General features: G+C 47.3%; 1 protein-coding gene across 8 annotated transcripts in view; it reads right to left on the reverse strand.

Annotated features, from left to right (window-relative positions):
* The window catches only part of ARMC2 (armadillo repeat containing 2), a 104419-nt gene extending 98690 nt beyond the window's left edge, over window positions 1-5729 (reverse strand). For 5 of the 8 annotated variants that reach the window (XM_075414253.1, XM_075414252.1, XM_075414258.1 and 2 more), the window contains exons 1-3: window positions 4393-4538; window positions 3702-3827; window positions 2170-2337 (exon numbers count right to left, since the gene is read on the reverse strand). The gene's annotated coding sequence lies outside the window, so the exon portion shown is untranslated. Of the gene's footprint in view, window positions 1-2169; window positions 2338-3701; window positions 3828-4369; window positions 4539-5561 lie in introns of those variants that run through there. The other 3 variants (XM_075414257.1, XM_075414256.1, XM_075414255.1) reach the window with 3 other exon arrangements.
* Window positions 5730-7453: the final 1724 nt, after the last annotated feature.

Here is a 7453-nt window from a genome sequence, read left to right on the forward strand (position 1 = left end):
CACTGCCCCAGGAACACTGTACCTAGGAAATACTGCATAAAATTCCTCCTTGTGCTATTTCAAACATGTTCTTATAGCCTTCTTTCGTGTCCCCCACCTTTTGATATATGGTCCCAAGCTACAAACAAAATAGCCAAATACTAGTCATATAGCTTTATCTCAACAGGAAAGCTACAATTCCACACCATTTTAAAAATACTGAGCAATAACATTTAAAAATTCTCTAAATCTCAGTGATGGTAAATAACCTCTCCAGTCTTCACAGATAGATTGGTCTGTTCTATTCTGCTCCCTGCACTTCAGCACACAAGAGTTCGTCATAACTCAAATTGCAAATGAGCAGCATAAATGTTAAAAATGTTTCTGCGCGTTATTTTCATTGACATCAGTCTCAGCAATGTTTTGGAGATGGAAGAGCTTTCGCAAGCCTCAGCGTGGCTGCAAGAAAACACGCGTTTCCCTAGTCTGATTGCCAGAGTGGAGGATTAGCTTTATTCGAGTCCTTGATCTTTTCCCTGCAATCCTCACTGGCCTGCCTAGGCATCTGGCCCTGAACAGACCACCAAGTACCACTGCAGCCTTCCTCTTTATAATCCCACATGGTCACCAGCATCCTACATGTTTGTCTCTGGCAAGCTGGAAGAGATTTTTCTAAAGGCTTCCCAAGATGCTTGTTGCAAGTGCTAACCAGGCAACACCGGAAGAAGCTGATGTGGGCAAAATACACAACTGAGCCCCAGTGCTTGCAGAGATACTGTGCACAGGTAATGGCCTTCTGTATGACATAGCTTAGAAAAACTGTATTGGCTACCTAAGCAACAGCTACGAAATTAAGCAGACGACTGCTTAGAGCTCCGAGCTACTGGTGCTACACCAGAGAAGAAAACTTGGAAGTTAGCTTATATTCTAAGAGAACTTTGGTGTGTTGTAGGCACATTTGGTTAATCGACATTTGTCTGTACTCTCTAATCTAGGGTAATTTCTTCAGGCTGAGGAGCCCAAATCTGCATTTTCTGGCATTCTAGAGCCTCCTGCTGACTGCGAGGAGGGCTATTAGGTCCAACATTCACAAAGATTGAAACATTTTAGTCCTTCAAGATGGTGCTGCCAATTGCAACTCTAGCAATACAAAGCCATCACAGAATTCAACATTTGTCTCAAAGACAGAACAAAACAACTTTCTAGGAAAACAGATGTGGCAGTTACCATTCTGTGTTGCTTTCCGAGGCCTGCTGGTGTAGCCTGCTAATAGCACTGAGATGCACAGAATTGCCCACAGCAGAGCCAGGGACACGCTTCTGACAAAACCTACTGTTCAAGGAGCCTCAGGAACAAAGACTTGATCATCAAAATAAATTAAAAGATGATCTTATCCCTCATTACATAAAAAGAATCATCAGTAACTCCATTTCTGTGAGGAAGAGGTTAAATCTGAACAGCTTTTTGTGCCAAATTCTTCATTTTAAACACAATTCGTGTCCATTGGTACCTAAGACTAATTCATGCAACAGCAGCTGCAGCAATGATTTTTTTTTTGCTGCCTGAGAAAAATTTACACTGAAATGTGGTATAAGGCTATGCCAGAGGTAAAATAAACAAATCATCATAGCCAATACCGGCCAAGAAAATAAGATCCAGCACTGCAATCCTTTGTACTGTTGAACCACTCACTCTGGTTTTCACATTTTCAGTTTATGCGGAATTTTTCGTTGTAAACACAAATGTCTGCTGGGACTAGAAGAAACATTGTGGTTAGACCCTTCTTCTGTCCAACCCCATTCCTTGAATAATCAGATGAAAAAGAAATAAACTATGAAGTCTCTCTTCCAGGAGTTAGAGTACCACAAAATAAATTGTGGTTAATCTGTAGCAACAGAACTGTCCATTTCTTCCAGGCAGATGAAATATAAAATATGCAGTAATACTTACAGCACTTGCCAATTATTTAGCAGGGGGATTTTCCACACAAAACATTTTAAAAAAGGAAAAGCTTCACTAGTTCTGACCAGAACGTTTAAAATAGACTTTTATCAATTGTATTTTGAAACAGAGGACTGCAACTGACCCCATCTTGCAGCCCAAATTCAGCTGAATTCTACACAGTATTACACATCCTTCTGCAAAATGTGTTCTTAACAGGAAAAAAATACAGTGTCACATATCACTAACCTGAAGCAGGAATGATTTCTAAAGAGTGGCCAGGAAGAAGCAGTGTCAAGACTGGGAGAAGATTTCCAGTTCTGCCTTGAATGAACTTCAGTTATTCACATGCCTCCTAGTTTCTCCATGCCTCAGTAGCAATCTTTGTACACCCTGTGAAACTCTGGAGCTGAGGCCCTGCAATACAGCAATTTCCAGTGAGTGTCATTTACAGTAACATTCATCATTCAGCATCCCCTTTCCTTAAGCATCCTAAAATTTGGGTTTCGTTTTTAATTTTTCAGTGGAGCTGCACACACCAGTTGATCAGCCAGCTGTCCCTAGGTCCCTTTTTTGAGCTGATGTCACCACTTCAGCACCATCCATCCATTTTCCCCTGCAGTGTGTACTCCTTTCCTAGGGGCTGCAAATTTCACCTACCATTAATTTTCTTCATTCACCATGGTTGTTTAGAACAAAAAAAAAAGGACTATGAGGAAATGCTGACATCAGTACTTGCCTTCTTTCTCCAGACCTTTCTTAAACAGATACGTAGGACTGAAAGTGAGAGGGGTCAAGGATTGCAGTCTCCCAGGGTCTCATGAAGACAACTAGAAAAAACTATTGGTGATCAAAAATGGAACAGATTAAGACTTTGGTTAGCCTAAAAAAAGAGAAGACTGAAGGTACACATGCTGACAGTCTTCAAAATATGTAAATTCTATGGTAAAAAGGATGGGAATGACCTGTTCTCTACATGCATTGGGCAAGAAGTAATGGGGTTGAACTGCACCTAAGCAGTTTCTAATTGGAGGCAACAGAAAACTATCCTAAGCTAAGGAAAGCGGAGCACTGGAAGAGATGCCTGGGGAGTTCTGTCCCTGAAGATCTTTGCATATACTTTGGATATTTACCAGGAAAGAAATGGGGAGGTTGGATCCTGCTTTATGGCAATGAAATCCCAGGACAGACCAGATGTACTCGTCACGTTCCTTTCTACCCCCTACACCTATGCCATAGATGTGAAATCCAGAAAGATCCATTCATCTTTCCCTCTTCCACTTACATGAATTAAAAAACCATCCCCCACCCAAACAACTTAAGGTTTATACTACACCAGGCTGAGTGCTCTGTCTGTTCCAGCAGTTCCTGCCCCCAAAATACCAAAGTTCATTTTCCAAAGCGAACCACATTCCATCTTGTAGAGGAGGGTGAAAGCCACTCCCTTCCCTTTTTCCCCTCAAAATATCCCCACATTGGAGAAAAATTTCTTCTCAAATCTGATCATAGGATTAGTTCCCAGCATGTGAGCAAGATGCAGGAGTCAGGAGCAGGACCACTACAAACACCTCTGCCCAGCTTTTCATCTCTTACTAATGCTGATCTGACATTTCAGAGAAAATTGACGCTTCCCCAAATCACCTGAGCTCATGCAGCCAGGGACCATGGGTATAAAACTCAAATCAAAACAACAAAAAAATATTATTTCTGGAACCTTGCAGGCAACAGACAGAAAATCTGGAGTGTGGGATTAATGGACAAATAAAATACATAAACACCACCTTGAGTGTAGCGAGTTCATCTTTATTCCAAGCAGCCTTCCAAATCGGGTGGGAAGAGCAAGGAAATTTGGATCTTGGTTTTGCTTTTCTTCTGTTCTAACACCATTTCGACTCCATCTGCAATTGCTGGGCAGGGAAGACAACAGAAAACGCTTATGGCCAGAAGCATCTATCAGGTTTTAGCATCTAAAAGCCCTCCCTGTGACCCACAGAACAGGACCTGCCATAACCAGAATCCAAAATGCAGGAGGAAAACCGGCCAGGCGGCTGTACCTACCATCGGCACCCTTCGCGGCCCAAACGTCCACCTTTCAACCAGTGTCACCGCCTGGGGCCTTCCCACCTGTGGCAGTCCCTCGGGATCCAAACCAGGCCACCCCGGAACACCAAGGGGCAAGGCGTGCCTTTCTGAAGCGAATTCCTGAGGGAACGCAATGCACCTGGCTGCTCTTGCAGCATCGCCGAGGCCGTGGGGAGGCACTGGAGGAGAATCACAGCAGCGTAGGAAGGCACCGTGAGGCAACCCCTCTCCTAAACTGAGGTAATACGGGTAGCAGCCCTTTCGCCTTCTCTTTAAGAGCTGGCTCGGCGCGAAACTCGCCCAGCTAGCGAGCCCACCTGACCGCGCTCCCTCTCAGCGGGCGCCATGCCACCACCCCGAAACTAACCCAACCCGTTCCAGGACCGCCACCTGGTCAAGCGCACCGCTCCGGGTGAGGGGGATGAGGGGAGGATGAGGAGGGGGTGCCGGCTCCCGTCACGCCGGGCTGCTCTGCTCCGCTCCCCTCCGAGGCAGCGTCCGCCCCGCTCGCTAACGCGGCGCGACAAGCGCGACCGCCCGCCCCGCCCGCCAACCGCCCCTCTCCCCCCCGCGCCGCCCCCGCTGACATCACCGAGCTGGATTTAAATAGCTCCACAGCCTCCTCGCCTCCCGGATACAGCGCGCCCCATTGGCGGCGGCGGCAGCCTATGGCCGCGCCGCGCCGCTCCTCTCCGCCAATGGCGGGGCCGCCGCAGTCGCGCGCCTCCCCTGTCGCTAAGGGAGGGAAATACAGCGCGGCGCGGCGGGCTGTCAGGTGCGGTGCGGGCGCGGTGCGGGCGCGGTGACCCCCGCCACGCCGCCGTGCGCGGCCTGGGCGGGTCTGGGGGTTGTTTTTTTTCCTTTTTCCCCTTACCACCCTTTGGTTTTTATCCCTGCTGAGCGGGCTCCTGTAGCCGGCGCGGGGCGGGGAGGGAGTGCGGGGAGCGGCGGTTCTCGCCTTTGTTTTTAAAGGGCTCCGGCGGCGGCGGCGGCGTCCTTGGGGCGGTGAAGCGCGGGACGAGCGCCGGCGGTGCCCTGGGGGCTGGCCGGGCCGCCACCGACGGTGGATCTCCGGGAGGTGCCCCCGCACCGCTGCCGGAGGCTCCCCGCCGAACTGCAACGGACGCCGCCGCCGCGGGAGAGCCGGGAGCCGGCCCGCAGCTCGCCCCCCGCACCGGTGCCGAAGAGGGACGGGGGTCCGCCGAGCGCAGGCCCCGCAGCCGGCCGCCGGCGTGGGCTGCGTGGCAGCCGCGGCTCGAGCGAGTAGGTAAACGCCGCTGTGTAGATGTGCTGTGCGGAGAGGAGGGGAAAACAAACAAAAAAAACCCCAAGAAAAATAATAAAAAAATAGGAGGATGCGGGTGCTGGGCCTGGCAGAGGGGACCGGCGCTGCGGGGCCCGCCCGGGGAGCGGGCTCCCGCCTGCCAGAGCTCTCCTGTCTCAGAGCTGCGTAGCGTGGTGGAACAAACCGAAAAAAGACATCACATCCCAAACTCGGAAAATTTAACTCGTTTTACCTGTTACCAAGCTTCACGGGCTTGGGAGGAGAAGGCGCTCACCTGCTTTGCCGTTGAGCCCCAACGGCGTTGCTTACAGCCTTTCTGCTTGGTTACTGTTTACGGCTTCTCACCCCCAAGTATTCCTGAGTTGTTTCCTTCCCTCACCCACAACGCGTTAGCACAGCGCCTGGCTACCCTGAAGATGTCGGCGCGCGTACTCAGAGGGCGAATGCCTGCGTGAGAACTGGAGGCAAAACAGAACAGGGCTGAGGCAGTTCCTGGATCTAATCTCGGTTTCTGGCTCTGCCTACGTTTTAGGGCAAGGTGACGAATGTTCTGCCTTGCTGCGTTTCTTCCCCTCTTCCCCATTCATCGTTGAATTAAGGACAAAAGTCACAGTTTTGCTGGGGAAATTATTTTTTTTTTTAAATAAAAAATTCCCATGCAACATTACGAAACTTTAATGATCGTAGGAGAAGCTGTAAATACTTACTATAGAGGCCCTGGTAAAAGTGAAAATAAAAATGAGAGTAATACTTTATCCTTCCCTGAAACAAAACCACTGAGTTGTCAGAAATCAGAGGTGCCTGCCTGTGTACATCTTTGTGATGTGATGAAGTTTGTGTCCAGGTTTCTTTCCCTTTGGGAGAGGGCAGCCTCTAATAAGAAATCCTCCCCCCTTAACGTTTCTGTTTCCTCCTTCCCCTTATCTGTTATCCCTCTCAGTGAAGGATGAGGACTGTGAAGCCTTGTTTCTCCTTCTGTTGTTGCAGAACTCCTTGGATGAATCGGAAGTCAGCACCGGGAGCATTCGGTGATGTCCGTGGGAGGAAGGCACAAGCCACCAAGGCCCCGTTCCCTCCATCTTGAGCCTTCTGTGGTGTTTTGCAGCAGCACAGGGAAGTACGAAACACTGGGGGAACTGAAACCAGTGCGCAAACCTGACTTCACCTCACCGTAAATGACCACACAAGGTTCAGATCAGTGGAAGACCAGGGGTAGAATAGCAGAAGTACTTAAGGTGCCTCTTTTAAAAGTTCTTTTTTTTTGTTTATCTAAAGAGTAAGGAGCTATTTAGAAAAGATGACTCTTTGCATGTGTTTATGTTTACTGTCCTAACAGAAGATGATGGTCTGCATTATCTTACATGCTAGATATATCCTGGGTGAATCTGTATCACCTTATTGATTTCAGCTGTATTGATTTGAGTTAGTTAAGGAACTAACCCAGCAAAGTTTTAAATAATTGGAATAATATTCTCCCTCTGTTTCAGTCAGATTTGCCCTTCATGTTACTCGTGTTTCATAATCCTCCTAGCTCTCCATTTCATCATTACAAGAGCAGCATCTCTATTGTAAAAAAAAAAAAAAGGGGGGGGGGGGGGGGACACCCCTTAAAAGATAGTCTTTTCACAATCCAGTCTTTATTTTCATGTTTAAATAAATTTAGGGCACAAGCTCATCCTATTTTTTTTAATAGGCCAATTCAGTTTCATTTACTTACACTGGTATTTAATTTTAGAGCCAGAAGCTCTAAGGAAGATAATGTGTTCGATGCACCAGAACCCTTTAGGGTTTTGATAAAAGACATGATATCATGAGTAACATCTCCGCTTCTGTTATTCTTATATAGTAGCGACAGGATTGAATCACCATTTTTAGCTATTCTTCAGCAGAACCCGTAATCTATCAATGTGTCAGCTGAACAGCAGTTTTCTCTTCACACTAATGTGAACCAGAAGGTCCAGCTATCACTGATTTTGACAATTTTATTTTATCTGAGATTGCGTGTATTGCAGAAGTTTGAAGAAAATGAATTATAGGGCCTATTATATTTTCCTAAAGATGTAAAAAGCATAAAATATGTCATCTAAAACATTTCAAACTCGTTTGTACTCGGTATCATTCCTAAGTTAGGTGTTTCATAAGCCTTAAGCTATAAGCACTATAAAA

This window comes from Opisthocomus hoazin, chromosome 2 (assembly GCF_030867145.1).
Source record: "Opisthocomus hoazin isolate bOpiHoa1 chromosome 2, bOpiHoa1.hap1, whole genome shotgun sequence".
NCBI lineage: Eukaryota > Metazoa > Chordata > Aves > Opisthocomiformes > Opisthocomidae > Opisthocomus > Opisthocomus hoazin.